This window comes from Lactuca virosa, chromosome 4, assembly GCF_052849685.1.
Source record: "Lactuca virosa cultivar CGN04683 chromosome 4, Lactuca_virosa_CGN04683_v6, whole genome shotgun sequence".
In the NCBI taxonomy this organism is placed as follows: Eukaryota; Viridiplantae; Streptophyta; class Magnoliopsida; order Asterales; family Asteraceae; genus Lactuca; species Lactuca virosa.
The window spans coordinates 176,407,760-176,430,983 of record NC_136429.1 but is presented as its reverse complement, the minus strand read 5'-3'; positions in this window follow the sequence as shown (position 1 = coordinate 176,430,983).

Below are 23,224 nucleotides of genomic sequence, written 5' to 3'. Positions count from 1 at the left end.
ATACGTTAGAAGAGTTTCATTAGTCGGTGGTTAACGCAAAGGGTCTTTTCATAGCACATGCAATTGGTATGGTGAAGACCAAGCCAATCCATTTCTAGTAGCTATTTGGGAACTTCTTATCGTATCAATAGTGAAGTCGATCAGTAAAAGTGTTAGTTAGTGGGATAGTGCATTCTACATATGTGTTTTCATAGCTTTTAGTCTATCTTTGTTATTACTAATATGAAGGTTTTGCTTAATGATTGGGGTGTTTGTTTGAGTAGATTTTTAAAACTATGGCTCATGAAACTCCTCTCCGCTCCACTATCAAACAAAATGCATGCATAGGAGTTATCGAGGAGAAACATACCCGTAACAACAGTGGGATCTGCAACGGCTTCCTCTTGGCCCATTGCGAATACTCGGCTTCTCCTGCCAGCATTCCTATTGTTTGCCTTCGGGCAGTCCCTTCGGAAGTGTCCTGTAGCTCCGCACTCGAAACAGGTGCGGCCTACCCCGACATTCGCGGCTGTAGCGGTTTGTTGGGTTGGTTCCCTGCAGTAGCGGATGGTGTGTCCCATACTGTTGCACCTAGTGCAATGCATTTCACGGCAGGGTCCGTGATGATGAAAGTTGCATTGGTTGCACTTAGGCTGGTTGCCGTTGTACGGCCTTGTGGGTGTGGGGGTGGTAGGAACAGTAACAACGTGAGCTGTCACTATCTGTTGTCTTTTGGTAGACCCTTGTTTTGGACTGCCCCCTTTATCATTCCCGAACCTTCGTTTCGTATTACTAGGTTTGTGGTTTGGAGTATCCTTGTGGGTAGACATTCGTTGATTTCCTTGGTTGACACAAACATTTGAATTTTTGACATCCTTCCCAGCTTTACTAGTGTTTCTTGCGTTGAGATGTGCCATGATGACTGTCACGGCGGCTGTGACCGCAGCTTGAAAAGTAGCTGAGTCAATATGCAGGAGTGGTGTTTCGTTGGTTGGTCGGTTATTTCCATGTGAAGACATGATTCTGTTACATGATGCGAAACGAGTTGGTTAGATAACTATGATCGTTGTTAGTTGGATTTTATAAGTATAATTTCCTTATTTTGTTATTCAGTTTCTAATGTTTCGACTTACATTCTTTATGATGTATTTGTGATTGAGGGTTGAAATAGGTATCATATTTTAAGTTTAGTTTTAGCAATTTAGGGTAGGGATGTTGAAATCTTAAGTCGATCTAGTTTCGTGGGTTTTGGGAGAGGGTATATTTCTTACTATCTCGAGTTATGAAGAAGGATGTGATGTACCTATCTCATAGCGTGAGTAATGTAATTACCAACTCAATAGGTAATAATAATTTTTACTTATTAGTCCGACGTATCAGGTTCTCTACCACCTCGAATGCTTCACGAGTGGTTTCCTCTGTTCTCTGTCCTATCCTCGGTGGTACTTATTTGATATAGCCTGGTATCTATATACACGTCGTCCTTGCTTTTCCTCAGGCATATTTAATCTCCGTCATTGTTTTGATTTCCCTTAGTTGAAGTCGTAAAGGTTTGTTATTCTATTGTAACGGTCTCTTTCTCTAAAGGGTGTAGGTGATAGAAAAGTTAGATTTATTGAAGGCTTGATTCTGTTTGAATAGCAAGAAGGCATTTCCAGCTATAGGGTTACAGATGAAATGGTGGCAAGACTTCGCCAGTGTTGTTGAGCTCAATAACATTGAACTACTATAGATTAGATTGACAGGGACAGTGTAGTGAGTTGCTATAACAGTTTATGACACGAACTGTTTACACAGCCCAAAGCATGGGTTGATAATGATGATCTTTTTAGAAGAAACAAGAAGTCTGTCATAATAGTTGGTATAGAAGTTACATAGAATTCGGAAAATTTGACCTTGGAGTAGGTCTACAATATACCACACAGGGAAAAACTTGACAGCTTAGAGATTTAGTGAAACAGTAATTGCTAGACGGGAATATTTACATGAAAAGAGTACTACTTGGAGTACGTACAAGGGTTATTCCACAAACCAAAAGAAGGAGCGAGTAAAGTATCCTCTACTCGTGGCGGGAACTGTTCTGGTGAGCCTTTGGTTCTGCCAACTGACGCTCCATCTCGAGCATACGCATTTCATACCTTGCCTGGCGTGCTCTAAGTTCCCTGACTTCAGTTTGAGTTGCAGTTAGTTCTCTCTGCCAGGCCTCATTTTGATTTACGATTCTTCCATGAGCTAATCCTAATTATCGGATACGAACTGTATTGACTCCAGTGTTCGCATCATTCTCCTCAGTTCGATGGATGGTTGTCCTTCCTTGTTCATCAATGCGAGAAATTCAGCGAACCAATATAGGAAGGACTCTGTCTGTTGAACCTCCCTCGCTCAGATTGTAGAAGCTTCGGTCTCCATTATATGGAAGGGGTTGACCTTGTTCGCGACTCCACCTATTCAGGTTGGTTGCCCATAGAGGTGTTGAGCCATGAAATTCCGGTCGAGGATTAGGATTTTGGATCGAAGCCACTAAGGGTAGGTTATTGTCTTCGGGATCTGAGTCGGAGTCTTCATGCATTTCTTCCTTGACTTCTTCTTCCGAATCATTCTCTATCCTTCCTCCACTGTCTTGGTTCGGGTAGTAGGGGTCCCCTGGTAGATGGAATCCAGCCATTGTGTCTATACGAGAATAGGGTTAAGAATTTACTATAAACTAAAGCACATACTGAAGTCTCAAAGTTTAAACTTATTGCATTTACCAAATACTCCTATAGCATTCTAGATGTTATGTTTGATTCAAAAAGGTTATGCCTTTGGTAAGTTTTTAGACTTGTTGTCCACTGCAGCTACTCCCTGGCATACGTTAGTCGGCTCTCGGACAAATATAGTTGATCAGGCTCTATTCATCCCAGTTCCGATTACATGTTCCAAGGCATACCTGCACTATACAACTTATCCATAATACTTCTATATTGTTTTCAATATGATATTGGCCCTATTATGCAATGTATGCATGTATACTTTATAAGATTTCATTTTAAAAGTATAACTCTCAGTCAGAGTGTTTTTGCCCAGTTGTGTTTATAGTTGTATATCAAAAATAAATGGTTTTGATATACTTAGTTCACTATAAACAATGCTCTGATACCAATGTGTCACACCCCCAAACCTGAACGGCGGAAACGTTTGGGGGCGGAGGACGTCATGTACAGTATCATAACAATTGAATAGTAAAGAAAGTACACACCACCATAATATAAATATTTGAAAAGTTTACGTGATTGTAAGTATTACATGTTTGAATATCAAATACAATATAGTGATCAAAAATATATGTTACTAACGCCAGCGCGTTAGTCTTCAAAAGTAGTTGCTACCTGGTTTACCGTTTTCCTAAGAATACAAGTTATTTCAAAGAAAAAGTGTCAACGATAAAGTTGGCGAGTTCATAAGTAGTGTTTTGAGAAAATGTATGCCATTCGAAAGTTCGTGTATGTTTTCCAGAAAATCCGATATTTTCTTATGAGTGTATGAAATGAGTATGAATGATTGTTTTATAAACTGTATGTATTTGAACCTGGAAATCCTATATTTTCCTAAATGTGAAATGCAGTCTCAAATGTCCAAGACCGTAACCTGTAAGCAACTATGACATGCTCAAAAGATGATGTATAGTCTTATTATAAAACAAAACTATAAGAAGATTTGTATTTGAATGTGAAAAAAACTATATATGTTACTTTTCCCGTGAAAACGTAATACCATAATAATTGTCTATCCAGTGAGTTTTTATAACTGTACTATCATAATTTTCCTGTAGCGACGTTCTTCAGGCGTGGAAATGAGATGACACTTGTCACCCCGGGGACTGTAGCTAGCAGTCAGTGCGCCTGATCATTAGTCCCGTATAGATCTATACACACTTGTCACGTTCTCCGGACGAGAGATTCTGGTTATAAACAGGACTTCTAGTGGTACCTTAAAAGGTATATTGAAGATGAATGCCTCACGAATTCTCAATTAAGTCCCGTATTAAAATGAATATGTTTGTTTCTGAAATGATTATCCTTTTTCACAATGATAATAAAGGCATAAAATGATTTGTATGTTCTTGTATGCATAAAGATGTCATAACGAAAGTGGTTACCCTTGATATGATGCAAACGTATAAATAGAGCTTATGATATTTATAGTCATGTTTCATCCCGTGAGGGTAAAGTAAAGTAAGATGTTTTGTATGTTAGACGTGATCCATATGATAGTTATAAAAACGACATGAAATGTATAACAAAGGATTGATGTTTTCACACGGGGTTGACCGTGTGTTTACTTGTATTCCCCCCCCCCCCCCCGTAAAGTGTTCAAAAGCATTTAAAATCAGTTAAAAGCGTAGAAATGGCTGTATGAACTCACCTGATAGAAGTGGTGAGTTGAAGAAGGCGAGACTAAACTCGGGCAGTACTTCGACTGGAAAGAAGCAAGTTCCTCGGGAACTTCGGGACTTCGAGCCTTGCGTCGTGTGCTAGGGTTGTTATCGGAGCTTCGGAGTGGTCTCGAGATGCTAAACGCAGAGTAAAAGTGGGAGAGAGAATAGGAATGAGCAGCCAAACTCGGAAGGCTTCAATTTCTATATATAGGCTAAAAATCGAAGTTCATGTCGTGTGTTTTGCCAATTCACGTCGTGAGTTTGTCCCGATTCGCTCATGGCATGCGTCATCTGTCAAGTGGCTCTGAAATGGTCAGTCAGACTGTTCACGTGGTGAACTTAGTGTTCACGTCGTGAACTCTGAAAATTCTGACACAGCGTCGAAGTTTGTGCCTCGAACTTCATAAATTCATATCTCTCGCATACGAGCTCCGTTTTCGACGTTATTTATATCCACACGTAGGTGAGATTATGATCTACAACTCTCGTTTAGACTTCGTTGGCTAATTTTGACTTTATACTTAATATTACATTTTTAACAGGCCGGGACAGGAAAAGTCCGTTAAAAATCCATAACTTCTTCATTCGATGTCCGTTTTCGTCAGAGTTTTTACCGTTGCAATACCATTGATGAGATCTTCGATTCTCGTTTAGGTCATGTTGGCAAAAAGTCACTCGAGCTCTAATTCGAGTTTTTAGCTGTCTACTGCTATGTCCGAAACTTCGAAAAATCATAACTTCCTCATACGAAGTCAGATTTGGGCGTTCTTTTTATGTATGATTACGGTTTTGGGATATCTATGACTTTCATTTAGACTCCTAAGGTTGAAAAGTATTTTATTGAAATTTCTCGTTTTATGCTTAACAGTGTTTTACCGGTACCGCCGTGTATCTTCGATCGGTCATAACTTCTTCGTTATAACTCGGATTTTAGTGTTCTTTATATTTTTGGAAACCTAGTTACGATCTCTATCACTTGATTTATCCCAATTAAGGTTATTGAACAATTTATTTTTGACCTAAATTTTGCTGGTGTTACATGCACTAAGGTGTCCTTAGAGAATCAATTGTGATATGGTTTCATAATCACTAAGATAGTCATCAAACAAGATACTCAAGTACTCTCCCATCTCTACAGATTGGAGAAACTTTTATCTTTCTGCCTTATTTGATTCTTCTCATCCATTCTGCCATACATTGAAACTTTTCCAATGTTTCAGAATTACACTTAAACCTGTAAGCATAACCATATTTACTAAACTTTTGCAAATCATAACGAATAATCGTATTGACCTTTGTGGTGAACCTAATTAGCGCACAACCAAGTGTACCCAATCCTTTAGTCCTTCACTCGACTCACACATACATGTGAACAAGGTCTTAGTCTTAATTTCCCAAAGATGAAAATTCTCATTCATCACACAATACAACTTGCATGATTCCAAGTTTCTATCCAACTGAAACTTGGGTGATGAGAATCTTTCCTTATTTGGTAAATTATGACACTACCATAAATTAAAGAATCAAATTTTATTTTCCAATATTTATTTCAATGAAAACATATAAACAACAATTTTTCACAAATGCCATTGTAAGGATACTTAAAATAAATAAATCAATTTTTTTTTATTTTAAAACTTGCGGAAAAATATTATCCTTACAATGAAAATACATATGAAAACTATGTTGATATCTATTCCTAAGCAATCTATCGTAACTCTGAAGCAGTTGCTCAAAATTCTAATCACCGAACCATTTTCGAGATCAGAATCAGCATACTCTTTATTTAAGCTTCCTTTGATTTTCTAAAACATTAAAATGTAATTAGATACATTATGTATTAAGAATCTCCAAAACATACTTAATAGAGTTAGATAATGGACTTATCCTGAAGTAGAGTAAAACTTTTGAGTTTACCAGATCTTTCAAGTAAATCTGGCAGCTTCGCAACCAATGCCCCTTCTTTTGGCAAAAGAAACATATGGACTCTTTGCAAATGGTACATGAGACTATCTCAGACTTATCCTTTCTCTTTACCATTAGGTCAAATGACTTGACCATGGCCGATCCCTTTCCATTGGGAAGAGAAAGCTTTTCTGGACTTCTAATGTTACCATTGTCAATGTCCATGGAAGTTTGGGAAGTTGATCTTCCAATCAAATTTTGCTTTACCAGTGCCCCAAATCATTGCTGATTTAGCAGCATCAAGCAAATAGGTAAGATCATTAAGGGTCATGTCTTGATCTGTCATCAGGGTGTGACTGAAGAACCAAGTCAACAGCCAGCTACCTCGAGACTTCGACACCCGACTTGCCAATAGGGATTGAGTGACCTCGAACTTTTCAAGTATTTGAACTTGTGGGATAGGGAGAATAATTGGAGGAGGTGCAGCAAGTGAAGCGTGATTTCCAGTCCCATTAGTGCACAACAAAGGGATTAATCTTTCACCTTGATTGCCATGTGGGATATCATCTTCAATAGGAAAGCATGTTCCTAGAGATTTGGGAAGACCATAGTTGTCTTAACTAGACATCTATAATGGGAGAAATTCAAGTTTAGTTGATTTAAAGTCGTTAATATAACACCCAATATGAAATATTAAGGCTAGGATCCAATAACCTATTTATAACCGAAAGAGGGATGCCGTAATCCAACCTATAAAATAGTTGAAGGTAGGTAAATGACGATTTACCAATTTCCACCATGAAAACGAAATATAATTAAGTTTTAATTGGATTTGAAACTCCTACATCTTTTGAGATACATTGAACTTTCAATGGCATGTTTGAATCTCGATTGTGACCTCTCAAGTTTGTGACTGGGATGCCGAGGATCACAAACAAGGGTTGAATAACCATGCAAATTGACTTGGTACCCTCAACTTTATCACCTAATTGATGTGTCGGTTAACCACACACGCTCCACCAATCTATGATAAACTTAAGTTACCCTTTGCCACATATTGTCAGTCCCATGTTAGTGTGCTGGGTAACCACACACGCTCCACTAACGACTTAACAACGGTGCAAAGTGTAATTTCATGGGTTAGCACCATTTCACATTTTCCTAAGTAACTAAGATTGCGAATTTATAAGTGTTTAGTTACTTAGTATTTATCATTATACTTTTAATGAAGGGAGAATTATAGTCTTTATCCTACCCGTTCGGCTAACGACCCTCCGCCAGTCAAGGAAGCGGTGGGTGAGAGTGGACACCCATTAAACTGCCATTTTAAAGGCAGTAACCTTATACCCCCTTATAGATCGGCTTCGTGAATGACGCCTACTAATGATAAGATTGACTTTATCTTATACATAGCTATATAATTAAAATTATAATAATAGTATAAGGGTTTAATTTTAAACTTTTAAAATTCTAGGGCTTGATTTGGAATTAAAGCATTCATAAGTAAATCTTTACAAATTCCAAAACTTGAGGGCAAGTTTTGAAACTATTCAAAACTCTTTGATTTTCATAACTTATGAGTTTAATTAAAGTTTTAGAGACTTAAATGAAGAGACTCTTGAACATCCATAACTTGAGGACAAGTTATGGAGTTTCAAAACTCTTAAGATCATAACTTTTAAAAAAGACTTTTGAGTTCCAAAATTTTATGACAAAATTTGTAACTCCTTAAAAAATTTAGATCAAACTTTTAAGACAAATAAAATAATCATATCATTCTATCTTTTAATAAATTGACCAAATTCAACTCTTGTAGTAAATGACTCACATTTTACAAATAATTAGTTTTCCATAGAATCGAGTAATTATCTTAAAATTTTACAAACTTCATGTTTTTTTATTTTTGTTTTCAACTTTGAAAATCAAACATTTGCATCAAATATAATAGAAAACAACCCATGGCTCTGATACCACTATTGGGTTTTTGGTATAATACACTATGCTATGGTGCACATACAACCCTAAGTACCTTGGATCTATGTTTTCACTAATTATACATGCAAATGGTTTCCAAGGCATTAAACCTATAACTAGCATACATTTGACATAAACCATATAATATACTAGTTAGGATAACATACCTTTTGATGGAGCTTGAATTCTTGGTGTATTTGGCCTTAAAGAGCTTAGCCCCAATAGTGTGGAAGCCTCAAATGAAGTCACAACACATCATGGACAAAGGTAGAACTTAAGAGAGAATTCCATGGACCCAAAAACACCCATGAACTCCAAGAACGACTCAAGTGGAGTTTTTGAGGCTAAGAGCATGTATTTATATGTGTGGATTCTAAGGGTCATGGGTATAACCCAAATCCATAACCATGGGTTTTATGATCCATGATTCATGTGGCCCAACTCTTTATGTATCCATATATAAACTTGGTCCAACATGGATCATATGCCCAACACATATAAATATAACTAATTATCGTAATTAGTCCCCATAGATTTAATTAGTCTCGTTTGATCACTAAATTAATTCCAAATTAATTCTTGATCAATACTAATTAAAACATATGTTTTCATATTAATATATTATAACTTATAATATATTAATAAACCATAAATTACCTACTCTCAAAAGTCCATCCTAACAAATTGTCCTGATGATATGCAACCCAAATGAACCATGATACACTCGGGTCGAGTACATACCAATAATAGTTATGGGCTTAGACATCTAATCCAGAATACAGTTTCAAGAAAGGGGATTGAGGTAGATAGAGCAAAAGTTGACACAATAGCTAAGTAACCTCCTCCAACATATGTAAAAGGGGTAAGGAGCTTTCTTGGCCATGCGGGATTTTATCGTCGCTTCATTAAAGACTTCTCAAAGATCATTAGGCCTTTGACTCAACTACTCTTGAAGGACGCTCCATTGGATTTTTCTAAAGAATGTCATGAAGAATTTCATTTATTAAAAGAAAGATTGACCACTACTCCCATCACGATAGCCCCAAATTGGGATCTTCCTTTCGAGCTAATGTGTGATGCTAGTGACTATGCAGTGGGAGCTGTTTTAGGGCAAAGGGTTGATAAACATTTTCAACCTATCTACTATGCAAGCGAAACTTTGAACCCAACTCAATAAAACTACACTACTACCGAGAAGGAGCTACTAGCGGTGGTATATGCTTTTGAAAAATTTCGACCATATTTAGTCTTATCCAAGACAATAGTTTTTACCGACCATTCTGCCCTTAAGTATCTTTTTGCTAAACAAGATGTTAAGACAAGATTGATACGTTGGGTCTTGCTTTTACTAGAATTTGATATTGAAATAAGAGATAAAAAGGGAATGGAGAATGTGGCTGCCGACCATTTATCAAGATTAGAAAACCCGCATTTGGAGGAATTGGAAGAAAACAAAATTGGAGATGGTTTTCCCGATGAATGTCTTTTGGTAATAGCAGGAGAGGTTCCATGGTTTGCGTATATAGCTAATTATTTAGCAACCGAATATATTCCAAAAGACTTAACCCGCCAACAAAAGAAGAAATTCTTTTCAGAAATCAAGTACTACTTTTGGGACGAGCCATAAATTTTTCGAAGCTGTGCAGACGGGATGATACGAAGATGTGTGTTCGGGAAAGAGAGTCGGCCAACCGGAGAACATCATGGAGCACAATATACGGCTAAGAAGATTTTTGATATTGGTTTCTATTGGCCTACAATTTTCAAAGATCTTGCTCAATATGTCAAATAATGTGATTCGTGCCAACGGCCGGGAACCATATCATCCCGAAACGAGATGCTCCCACATAATATTCATGTTTGTGAAATATTTGATATTTGGGGGATTGACTTTATGGGACCTTTCCCAATGTCAAAAGGGAATAAATATATCTTGGTGGCAGTCGACTATGTATCAAAATGAGCGGAGGCACAAGAATTACCTACTAATGATGCTCGAGTGGTGGTGCGTTTTCTCAAAAAGTTATTTTCAAGATTTGGAGTTCCTAAAGCTCTTATTAGTGACCGAGGCACTCACTTTCCAAATGATCAATTAGCTAAGGTGTTAAAAAGATATGGTGTACACCATAGGTTTTCAACATCCTATCACCCATAAACAAGTGGACAAACTGAAGTGACGAATCGGGCATTAAAAAGAGTTTTGGAGAGATCGGTTGGAGGAAATAGAAAGGAGTGGTCGGATAAGCTTGATGATGCACTTTGGGCTTTTCGAACAGCTTTCAAAACACCTATTGGTACTACACCATATAGGTTAGTTTATGCAAAAAAATTTGACTTACTGGTTGAATTAGAGCGTAAAGCATTTTGGGCTTTAAAGATGTGTAATTTTGACTTGGCTGAATGTGACAACCGTCAATTTCTGGTTATGTCAAAGTCAAATAAAGTCAACAAGTCAAACAGGTCCACTCAACTAGCTCTTATGTGTTAGGGATTACTCTAAAAATAATAATGAACAATTCTCTATGTTAATACCAAGTATCATTTAGAGGTTTCATATGTTTAGAAAATCTAAACCCTAATTAGGGTAAGTGTTGTAACGACTCGATAGAACACTATTACATACCCTTCGGGGGCGTATAACATTCATGACGAGGCTTAACGGGGTTTACAAACCTTGCATTAAGAGGTTAAACTCTAACAAAGGTCACAAACAAAGTCTCTCTCAATCTCTCTTGCTCTATCTCTCTCTCTCTCTCTCTCCCAAATCTCTCCTAAATCTCTCTCAAAATCCCCTCTTAACTTTTTATAATCACTCGGGGCATCCCGACCCTTAACTTAGTCAAAAATCACTCGAAACAGGACGTTTATTCGAAAAACGGCCATATAGGGCCGAAGCCCCCTTAAGGACCGAAGCCTCCTAGAACCGAAACCCCTGGAGCCGAACCTACTTAGACCGAACTACTTAGGACCGAAGACCAAACCTGCTGTGAACCGAGCATGCTTAAGAACCGAACCTTCGGTCTGAATGACCCTTTGGTCCGAGAGACCTACCTTCGGTTCTGCGACTTTCGGCCCCCCTCCACTTTCGGTCCCTCCACTTCGGTTCCACCTACTTCGGTCCCTAGACCTCACAACTGAACCTTCGGTTTTGACCCCCAGAACTTCGCTAGTTCGCCTCTTTTTCCCGGTTTTCGAACCCTTTCGCCTGTTAAACTCGTTTATTGTGATTTTGACGAGAAATTTTCACCTAAACTCATATTTTAACATATTAAACTTCATAAATTCATATTTTGGGGGAAATCTTTACTATAGATCATATCTTTTGTACAAGATATTATCTATGAGTGGTTGACCTTTCCTAAAAGCTATGACAACAAGCCATCCCCCATACCCACTCTATGACAACTTTATGTCACTATTCCCCTTTGTACCTGGTCAAATCAAGATCATGCCCCAACACTCCATCAGATTTCCCTACCTTAACCCCACTCATTAGATCTTCAATCCTCACCTATAAAATCCCAAGCACATCCTCCAAAAATACACTTTTTTCTCCCTCGCACTCTTCTCACTCTCTGGAACTCGAGATTCTCCATGAAGCATTTTGCTTTTACTTCACTCTTGGTAAGTTTTTCATTCCCACTCTTGAATATTCTACACTCCTTCATTCAAATCATGGATTTCTTATATAAATATCGTCATATTTGTTCGTAGGATCTTCAAATCCTCAAGCATCCTCCAAGTGTTCTTGACTTGGAAACCACTTTTCTTCCACATCCATTTCAGAAAATCACTCAAGGTGAGTTCATACCCATATATTTTCATGTTTTACTCAAGTTTTAAGGGGGAGAATACAAGTTACAACACTAAAATACATTATAACTCAACCAATAGCCTTCAACAGAAAAGTTGGGCATCATTCACGGGCTGTTTTGAACATCTTCAACTTTTTATTTTTCAAAACTGTACAAGGTGCAAATAGTTCAGGCTAATACCTTTCTAATGAATACTTGCACATCCTCATACGAATTTTCTACAATTTATGGTGATTTTTACAAAGCTGCCTATCATTTCGAAAATGAACTCGGACCACTCAGTGAATATGGGCATTTTTGCACTAGCTAGAGACCACTAAAAATCATAATAAAAATTATGAATAAACTAGACACATTTCCTGAACTTTCAGAGTTTCCGGAATCAGATTTTGACTTGGTATCATTTTTCTGTGATTTTCTAAAAACAGTACAGAAAAGCTAAAACTAGTTAAACAGCTTTCAATTTATTTACACTTTGTAACATGTTGAGCAAAGTGTATAGCAATAAAATTTCTATGTGTTGAATGTATTTCTTTTTAGTTTAATATCAAAAACAGAAATAGTCATTCATGATAAGATTTCCATTTACTACGAATATATGTAATAAACTATAATAGGTATAGTTTATGGTACTTACACACTACAAACTCAGTATGAAAAGTACTCTGTTTACTCTACAAAAAAGGCTTTCATTCACTACAACCATGTATAATAAACTGTAATAGGTATAGTTTATCTTTCCTTACACTACAAATACACTACAAAAAGGGGTTCAGTTACACTACAGAAAAGGTTTTTTCATTCACTCTACACGTAAACTCGTTAACGTAAATTGTGAGACACTATTTCATTGCACTCTTAGAGTACGGGTTAAAATTCTTATAAGTTATAACCAGAGTCTCTTGTAGGGAGAGTGTGATAGTTGTATATGGATCTATATTGGGATTGACAACCCACACCCAAGCTGCTTGCAACAGCTTGGCCGACAGGTCAGGGGTGACAAATGTCATAACTTTCTGACGCCCGAAGAACGTCGCAGCAGGTCTACTATGTCATAGTATGGTTATAACGACTCACATAGGGAGATAACGACACATATAGTTTACGGGAATTTCCACATTTAAAAAGGGGTTTTATTTTATAAAACTGCATACACTATTATGAGTATGGTAAAATACTTGTACATTTCAGTCTTTGGGTAATAAGACTACAAATCATTTTATAAGGAAAATATTGGATTTTTTTGAACGAACACTACATTTACTAATAACAGATTTCCACTCTTCATACGAAAGCTTATGAACTCACCAACTTAATTGTTGACACTCTTTCAAAATTTACTTGTATTTTCAGGTAATCAATAGAAATCGGTGATTACCGGCTTTTGAGGATGGAACGCTTTGGCGTTAATCAAAACATTTTGTCATTATATTGTAATCGATATTGAAACATGTAACTTGGGAAATCATGTAACTTTCTCGATTATTTTTATAATGGTTGTATTTACTATGAGCACTATTATACTCGTTGTTGTGATACTATACATGAATTCCTCTACCCCCGGACGTCTCCGCCATCCATGGTTTAGGGGTGTGACACTGAACTTCGTACCAACCGATTAATGAAAATGAATGCCCTTGAAGAACATAGAAATGAAGCATACACAAATTCCTTAATATACAAAGAGAATACTAAGAAATGGCATGACATGAGCCTAAAGGGTAATAAGGACTTTCATGAAGGACAAAAGGTGCTACTCTTTAATTCAAGGTTAAAGCTTTTTTCGAGCAAGCTGAAAACAAGGTGGGATGGGCCTTTTGTGACATCCCCATTTTTAAGGCCAGAAAAGACCGATTTCGTTTATGCTTTTTAATAAAGATCAGAGTAACTTCTTAAGAAAAGTATTTCGGAATTTGTTCCCAAATCAAAATATGATATAAATTTATCAAAGCATTTCTTAAAGAAATGTATTTTCATTACATTACAAAAACTCGGGATGTCAATCATTGATACAGACCATAAGCATAAACCAAAAAGAAATAAACATCTTAGGCCACAAAACATAATCTGTCCTCAATTCCATAATCTCTCGTCAAGTCATCCAACTATGCTTTTGCCACTACTTGTAATACAAGAAACTGAGTGGGTCAGGCTGGGGAGCCTGTTGAGCATATAGGGTTTTCAACCCACAATAAATAAGTTTATTATTTTCGGATGGTGGTGCATGGCTCATTTTGGTCCACAGAAGGCAGTTGTATGATGCACGTAGTTACGTCGTACGCAGGGCGTACCTCGGTGCGCTTGGCGTCCGAAGCTACGCTGGGCGTACCTTCCTCGCACAGCTTCGTGATTTCCCACTCCAACTTCAAAAATTCATATATTTCACATCCGAGCTCCGTTTTCGACGTTATTTATGTCCACGCGTAGGCGGGAACGTACTCTACAACTTTCATTTAGACTCCGTCGGCTATTTTTGACTTTATTTTAAAAGTTATATTTTTAACAGGCCGGGACATGATTGGTCCGTTAAAAATTCATAACTCCTTCATCTGACGTCCGTTTTCGTCTGTATTTTTACCGTTGAGCTTCTATTGATGAGATCTTCGATTCTCGTTTAGGTTGTGTCGGCTGAAAATCATTCGATCTACAATTCGAACTCCGGGCTGTGCACTGCCGATCCGAAAATTAGCAAAATCATAACTTCCTCATACGAAGTCAGCTTTGGGCATTCTTTTTATGCACGCTCTCGGTTTACGAACACTACGGCTTCATGTAGATCACCAAGGCTAAAAATTCCTCTATCATAAATTCACCATTTACGTCACGCAGTGTCGTGCCGGTTCTGTCGTGAAACTTCGACATGCCATAACTTCTTCGTTATAACTCGGATTTCGGCGCTCTTTATATGTACGGAATCCTTGTCACGACCACTACAACTTTCTTCATAGATATCGTGTTTATCTAACATTTTATTTTTGACGCTTATTTTTATCCTTTATTTATTATATTGTTATAAACAAGTAATAAGCACACAAAAACACATAATTCACATAATATTCAAGTAATTCATCTTTATTACTTTAAAGTGGGTTACAATGGTTGCCCTAGACTATTACATCATCGCATCAATGCTTAGCCTCGAAACACGGGCGTTACACCTTTTGTGGTTAAACAAGTTTTCCCATATCGAGCTATCGAGCTTTTATCGAAAGATGGAACCCCTTTCAAGGTTAATGGGCATCGGGTGAACATATATGAAGAAGGAATCCCAATAGGCGAAGGACTTGAAGAAAGGCTCGATTTGGAGGAAAGCACTGCAACGTAGCACGGGAAGGAGTCCAGCTAATGACTCCTTAAAAAGAAGCGCTTTCGGGAGGCAACCCGATTTTAGAGTTTGCTTTCTTTTTACCTTTCTATTTCATTTTATTTTCATTTTTTTAGGATTTGTCTTTTTCAGTCTTCTTCTTTGCATAAAATGATTGCTTGAGGGCAAGCGAATCTCAAGTGTGGGGTATGGTGGCATAAAATTTAAGAACTCAATTTTTTTTCAAACATAATGAAAAACTCGTCGAGTCCAAGTACCTATTCGGCGAGTCCATTTGAAAAATCGCGATAATTCGTAGATTTGCGTATCTACTCAGCGAGTAGGTACCCCTAATCGACGAGTCCATGTATTAACCCGAAAAAAAAATAAATCATTTTTACATTCTGTAAATTAGCGTTTTCACCCTAATTGGTAAAACACAAGTGTAGCCACCAGTCGCTCGGCGAGCAAGTTCTCTCTCAAGCTCTCGTCTCGAATTTCGTGTGATTTCTTCCAATCTCACAAAAAAGGTAACATTTTTCACTTATAATCTCGTTCAAGTTTCCATCTTTGGAAGACTCATGACCCTAAATTGTGGAAATCCCGCTTTTGAACTTGACTTGGATTTCTAGGGTTTTGATTTTGGGCAAATTAGGTTGTCATAGACAAATTTTTTTTGTGGATTAATGCTTAATAGACGTACCTAGACAAACCCCTGGACTAAGTTATGGCTTTGGATGGATAATTTTGTCTAATTCAGAAGTTGCACTCGCACAGTTCATGCGACTCGCCGAATCGGTTCGTCTACTCGGCGAGTCCATGATGGAGTTAACATATTTTTTTGAATTTTGATGTTCTATGGTATTTTGGTGTGTTCTATTTTGTGATGTTTTGCATAAAAATGTCAAGGAGAGGTCAAAGTTCCAGAGGAAGTGGTCATGGGGACGTCCTATGGTTAAACTTCCCACAAATTACTTCAAGATCCTCATTAGCACGTCCTAACAACAAGCTGGAAACACTTAAGAGAAAGGAGATCTATGTTCCTAACGAGATTGATTGGCCTTGGATTGGCCAGGTGGGACTGGAGGAGGAACTAACCCCGTACTTGGTCAAGACCTTTGAGCAAAATGGGGTGACAATCCATTGTGATGGGTGGTACCGGCTATTTAAAACTCAAGAACCGGTCTATCAGGAATTGAGCTGGGAATTCTTCTCTACCATCTCCTTCCGAGGTGGTAGTGATTATTATGATACAAGTATCATAACTTTTTGTCTTGGAGGGGAGTTCTGCCAGTGCAGCATAGCTGAGCTTGCATGGAGGATAGGGATATATGACCAGAATGTGGTCATGTCTGAAGATTTCGATTCCTTCCGTGGACATTGCCACAAATACTTGCCTGAGGAAGTGGTTGCTGCTACCTGGTGGAACACTATCGCCAACCGGGTTTACGTTCCTTCGTCTGCTGAAGAGGGAATGATCCATTCTCATATTCATCGTTTGATCCACCGTCTTATTGCAAGCACCATTAATATATGGAAGGACGATGACAAAGTCCCGACCCTCGACATTTTCTACATGTGGAGCATCATTACCCCCGATGTTTTTTTGCAATTTGCCTTATTGTTTGGCAAAATACTTGGCGGAAGGGGCAGTCAAGGAGAGGACCACTTCCAAAATTAATGGCGGGATGTTTGTGACCAAGCTGGCTAGGACATATGGGATTTTGGAACGAGGGGCTGGAAATTTTTTGACAATGGTTCCTACCCCTCCTTTTAGCATTACACTATTTAGGAGGGCAAAAATCATTGAGGACTATGGTGGGGTGCCATATTGGTATTCCACATGCGGATGAGGTTTTGGTACCCGAGGAGCCGGGAAGGCGGGTGATACAACGAAGGGAACATGTCCGAGAAGACCCACCAGTCATTCCGGTGGACAACGAGCTACCATTGGACTGGTATAATGTGGAGATGAGAAGGTACCAAGATGATCTTGGAAAGAGCATGAATTACTACCATGGGTCATTTGTTTACTTACTTGAACAAATGAATATTGCGCCAAGACCCGGGCCCGAATATCCTTATGTCCAAACTTGAGAAGAGAGGGTGAATCAAAGAAGGAATCAAGCGAGTGGTAGCGGAGTTAGAGGAGATGAAGATTGAGTATCCAGTGATTTTTGTTTGTTTGGTTGTTTAAAGACTAATTTTATTTGTTTTTTTTTGTGTGTGTTTTGGTTGGTTCTTGAACTTAAAGTAATTAGGTTTAAGTAGGACTTTTTATTGTTATCTATCACTTGTGGTTGTCTTTTCATTTTGAAGCTTAGGATGCATGCAAGAGTCTAGAGTCAAACTAACCCAATGAGAAATCGAGTCTAGGCGAGAGAGAAAATGAAGTTTGAGTCGTATTATGAGTCCGACCGAGAGAAGAAGTATTGAGTGATTATTTTCTGGAGCAAAATAAGGGAAAATATTAGTCTAACATCACTCACATACCTCAAAATTGGACATGGACAGAATTCCCATTTTTTCCACTCAGCGATCTACTCGCCGAGTGCACTTTATGGACTCGGTGAGTCCAAGTGAAAAACCGAGACTTTTCTTACAATTGGACTACAAATCGGCGAGTCTACATACCTACTTGACGAGTTGCTCATTCTTTCACTTTCAAGCCTATGATTTTATGACATTTGATATGGGCATTGGTTATTTGCTTTGAAGATCATTTTCCGAGCATATTTTTTTAGACCATTTCCCTGCATATTTGGAGCTGTACCACATGAGATATGACTCCCAAGGAATGGATGAGCTGTTCCCATGTCTAAAGTCAATTGAAGATGGAGCTTAAAATAGAGAAATATCAACCTCGCCACTACTATCCTAGGGGAGTTTGTTCCAATTCCCTCTCTATTTTGTCATTTTCTTTATCATGCATAATATGCAATGAGGGCATAAATTAAGTGTGGGGTAGGAGGTTGATTAAGTGTGGGGTAGGAGGTTGATTTAGTTACATTAGAATCTTAACTTAGGTAAAAAATTCGAAAAATTTTCATTAAAATTGCTAGGAATAATTTAGAAAATTTTGGTAAAAGTAGGATTCCATGTTAGTATTATGTTTGATGATTGCATGAAGACCCAAATGTTTAGTTGAGCCTATATACTTTCTAGTGCATTTGTGGCCCCCTTTATTCTAGTGAAATCATGGGACAAAAACACAACCTCACTTAGTTTGAGGGATGTAATATGTTTAGCATCGTGTACTTGAAATGTATCCAGGAAAAATTAATATCTTTAACCAATAAAGGTTGAAGTTGAGCGCCCCTGCTTAAGCATGTAGGTATTGAGTGAAAAAAAATAGAGAATTACAAGAAAAGTTGTAAGAATTTTGGAGCAATCAAAGTGGAAATCAAAAGATTAAAATTCAAAAAGTTGAAGATACCAAAAAAATCAAACAACAAGGTGGTGAATTTAAAGAAATCAAAGATCAATTATCAAAGAAATGAAGAATTCTAAAAAGCTCCATAGTGGTATTAAAAAGTTGTAATTGTCTAGATTATGTATGCTTGGGTTGCTCAACCAAAAATACCTTGAGGTTAGGAAGTTTTATGCAGATGGATTCAGAGCGATGCATAAAATGAGCATTGTTAAAAAGAAGTGGGCGAGTGTTTATGAGGATTGTTAGTATTTAGAATTGAGGGGGGTCCTTAGGAAAAATTTTAGACACAAATGCATGCGTTGAGGTCTTGGCATAATGTCTGGGTTGGATTGGGATTGTTTTATGTGATGCTAGTATGATTAAAATTCAGTTTTTCTTGGGGGCAAGCAAAAGTCAAGTGTGGGGTATTTTGATTTGTGCATAGTTAGCTATATATTTCGATTAGAATTTTATTATTTTCTAGCAAATTTATTGTAATTTATGGACAAAAGGTACTTAATTATGTTTAAATTGTATTTTCAGTCTAAAAGATGAGCTCGGAAGCAAGTGGAAGCAAGAGGAAGCAGGGAATGCGATCGGGAACTCGAGAATTGAAGAAAGAAGAAAAGAGAAGAAAAGAGTTAAAATCCTGAAGGACTCGGTGAGTTGCATCGACTACTCGACGAGTCCCCACGAATGTTCGTGAAGAAAAATACAAAGTCCTTGCCGTATACAGATTCTTAAAGGGGACTCGGCGAGTTGGTTATCTACTCGGCGAGTAGCCCCTATTTTCTGAAAACTATAAATAGAAGCCAAATTGTTGAATTAAAACCTCTCTATGGAACTCTTGGGGATTAATCTGCGATTAAGGTGTTGCTGGAGCTTTGGAGTTCGTGAAGACAACCCTATACTTCAATTTTAAGGAGATTAAAGGAAAATTTAGTATAGTCTTTACTTTATCTTTTATTTGAACCATGTTTGAGTTATTAGACATTGTTTGTGAGCTACTATCTGCTGTGATTATGAGCTAAACTTTTCATCTTCTGTTTAGGGTAGATAAATTTACAACTATGGATTTATTTATGGTTGGATTAATTGTTTATTGGTGAATTATGTTTTATTAAGCTGCTTGAATGTCACACCCCGGCCGTCGGCGGAAACACCGGGCGGTGTAACGTCATTTCTTGTATCATAGTTATCAACATCCTGAAAACGCATGCAATTTAAAAGGTACGTCAACATCAAGTTGGTGATTCCATAGGTTTTGACTCCAAATAAAAATAATACATTTTCCAAGTTCAAAAGTATAGTTTTGAAAGTATTATTTTGATTCTCCAACGTTTAGTATATATATCCTAGGTATAATGGTTTACTTACCAAATAAGTATATACCTATAAGTCTCATATATTATAAATATAAATGTTTGTAATTCCATACAAACTAAGTTGCTACGTATAAATCTTATTTCAATTCTATACGAGTAAAACCGCTACGTATAAATTATTTCAATTCTATACGAGTATGTGTGTTAGGTATAATTATCTACTTAATATACAAGTAGTACCTAGGGTATAAGTAGGGGAAAACTTATACTTAACAGTAATACTTGTATAACGACGAAGTATAATGCTTTTAAAACGTTGCTACCATGAGTCTGTAACCACTGCTTGACAACAAAACCTCTGACAAAAACACACTCATGATTTACCATGAGAAACAATACACTCATGATTTACCATGAAAAACAACACCGCGCGCTTCATCGACGTCGGGCTAAACAATAAAAGGAACGGATCGTCACTCGCTTATCTTGGGTTGTAATTCACAACCACGAGTGAGGTTGTAATTAACTTCCACTAAGATCCCCAATCTTAGTTGATGAATGAGGTAGCTCATGTAGACTTTGACGGCGTTCTATAGTCCTAACAACAAAATCATTTTCGTGTCTAAAACCCTAAGTTATTAGACTATGCTTTTAAACATTACTCCTAACTTCATAACATTTAGGCAGTATAACAGCTATAACTTGAGGTAAAACCAGGTTTTATCTTAACATAAAACCAACAATAACAACATATAACGTTCCTAGTTTTATCTTGACATAAAACCAACAATAACAACGTACCTATCAATTAACATATAGAACTTCCGAATATAACTTCGGAATTATATCGCACACAACATATATATAGAATCCTAAGTATAACTCAAGATCTACATTAGTATACTACTATAACAATAACATGCTAACAAATTTACGATAGTTGTATATTTTCAAAATATTATATTTAAACAACTATCCCGGTTATTATAACTATTTACGTTGATACTAATATACTATCGTATAGACATAATAATAACATATATATATAATATTTAGCATGCATTTTACCCTGAAATATTAGAAAGTGGGGTTGTGAAACTCACCTTAGTAGCGTGATTTTATGTAATCTAAGCTGAAACGGTCAGCGTACGAGGTCGTCGGGGCTCGGGATGCAACAGGGCTTCAGCAAAGGAGAGAGGAGAAAGGGAAATGGTGTAAGGAATACATGAAGTCGGACCTGCTATTTATAGTAAGGATTTTTGACCCTCACGACGTGAGTTTTATAAGGCTCGCGTCGTGAGTTTCGAGCTTATCTCTTCGTAGACTTGCCATCCGTTTTCTAGCTTCCGAAGGTGGCCATATGACTCCTCACGTCGTGAAATATCAATGTTCACGTCGTGAGTTTGGATCTTATCACTTCGTAGCTTTGTCACGCACCTTCTAGATCTGAAATGTGGCAAAATGACTCCTCACGTCGTGAATTTTTGTGCTCACGTCGTGAGTTCAGTCAAATTAGGGCTTCTGACAGCTAAATCTTCGGAAGGTCGTAACTTTCGCATACGAACTCCGTTTTTGACGTTCTTTATATCCACACGTAGGTATTCACGAGTACTACAACACTCTTTTAGACTCCAATAGATAATTATAAGTCTATTTTTAATTCCTCTTATTATAGAGATTTATAGTGTTCGGTTTATCATAACTTCTTCACGCGAAGTCAGATTCAGACGTTCTCTATATTTTTGGAATCGTATGGACGTATACTTTGAGTTGTATCATAAATTATGTATGAAAGTTCATACTTTAACATGAATTACATAGTAAGTTTATCACATTACTAGTTTAACAAAAATCACATTACGTGATTGGCATAAACACATGTGATTGTTATTGACCTAATTTTGACTAGTGTTACATTCTCCCCCCGTTAGAATAATTTCGTCCTGAAATTTATCTTGTGGATGGGGTTTTGTTAAATAGTTGGGGGTATTTTTGTTTCATCTGATATTCACATTCTCAAGTAAATTCAGGTCCTCGTAAAGAGTTCCATCGAACTTTCACTATGGGAATACGACTTTGTTTTAATCGTTTGGAGTATCGATCCATGATTTCGACAGGTTCTTCTACAAAGTTGATTTTGGTATTGACTTGTATCTCATCGATAGGTACAACAATAGTGTCATCGAATAGACATCTTTTGAGATTTGACACGTGAAAAACATCGTGTACATTGCTTAGCTCTTGAGGTAACTCGAGTTGGTATGCGACATAACCAATTCTTGCTAGAAAAAGGTCCTATATACCGTGGGTTTAGTTTTCCTTGTTTCCTGAATCGAATTACGGCTTTCCAAGGAGAGACCTTCAATATTACTTTATCTCCAACTTGGAATTCTAAAGGCTTACGTCTTACGTCAGCATAGCTCTTCTGACGATCACGTGCTGCCTTGAATCGATCCTTAATTTGCACGATCTTTTGAGTTTGTCTCGTGGATTATTTCTGGCTTGGCACATAAGGTATCAGCTATACGTTCTTTGACCAATTGTGTGTCTCCAACTTCTCAATGCAAAAACTACAGCTCCCAATTCAAGGTCATGGGTAGCGTAATTATTCTCATGCACCTTAAGTTGTCGTGATGCGTAGGCGATAACTTTTCCTCCTTGCATCAACACACATCCCAATCCTTGATTTGATGCGTCGTAGTATACGACTAAATCTTCTGTCAAATCTGGGAGGGATAGGATTGGTGCAATACACAACATTTGCTTTAGTTTCTGAAAAGCAGCTTCTTGTTTGACTTCCCAATTGAACTTCATATCCTTCTGGGTTAGTGTTGTAAGCGGCTTGGCTATTTTGGAGAAATTCTATATGAATCTACGGTAATAGACAGCAAGTCCTAAGAATTGACGTACTTCTGTTGGCGTCTTTGGTGCTTCCCAATTCTTAGTTGCTTTAATCTTGGAGGGTTCGACATGAATCCCTTTGTTACTAACTACATGTTCTAAAAATTTGTATTTCTTTAATCCAAAATTCACATTCGGAGAATTTGGCATACAACTTTTCTTTTCATAGTAGTTCCAAGATTATTTGCAAGT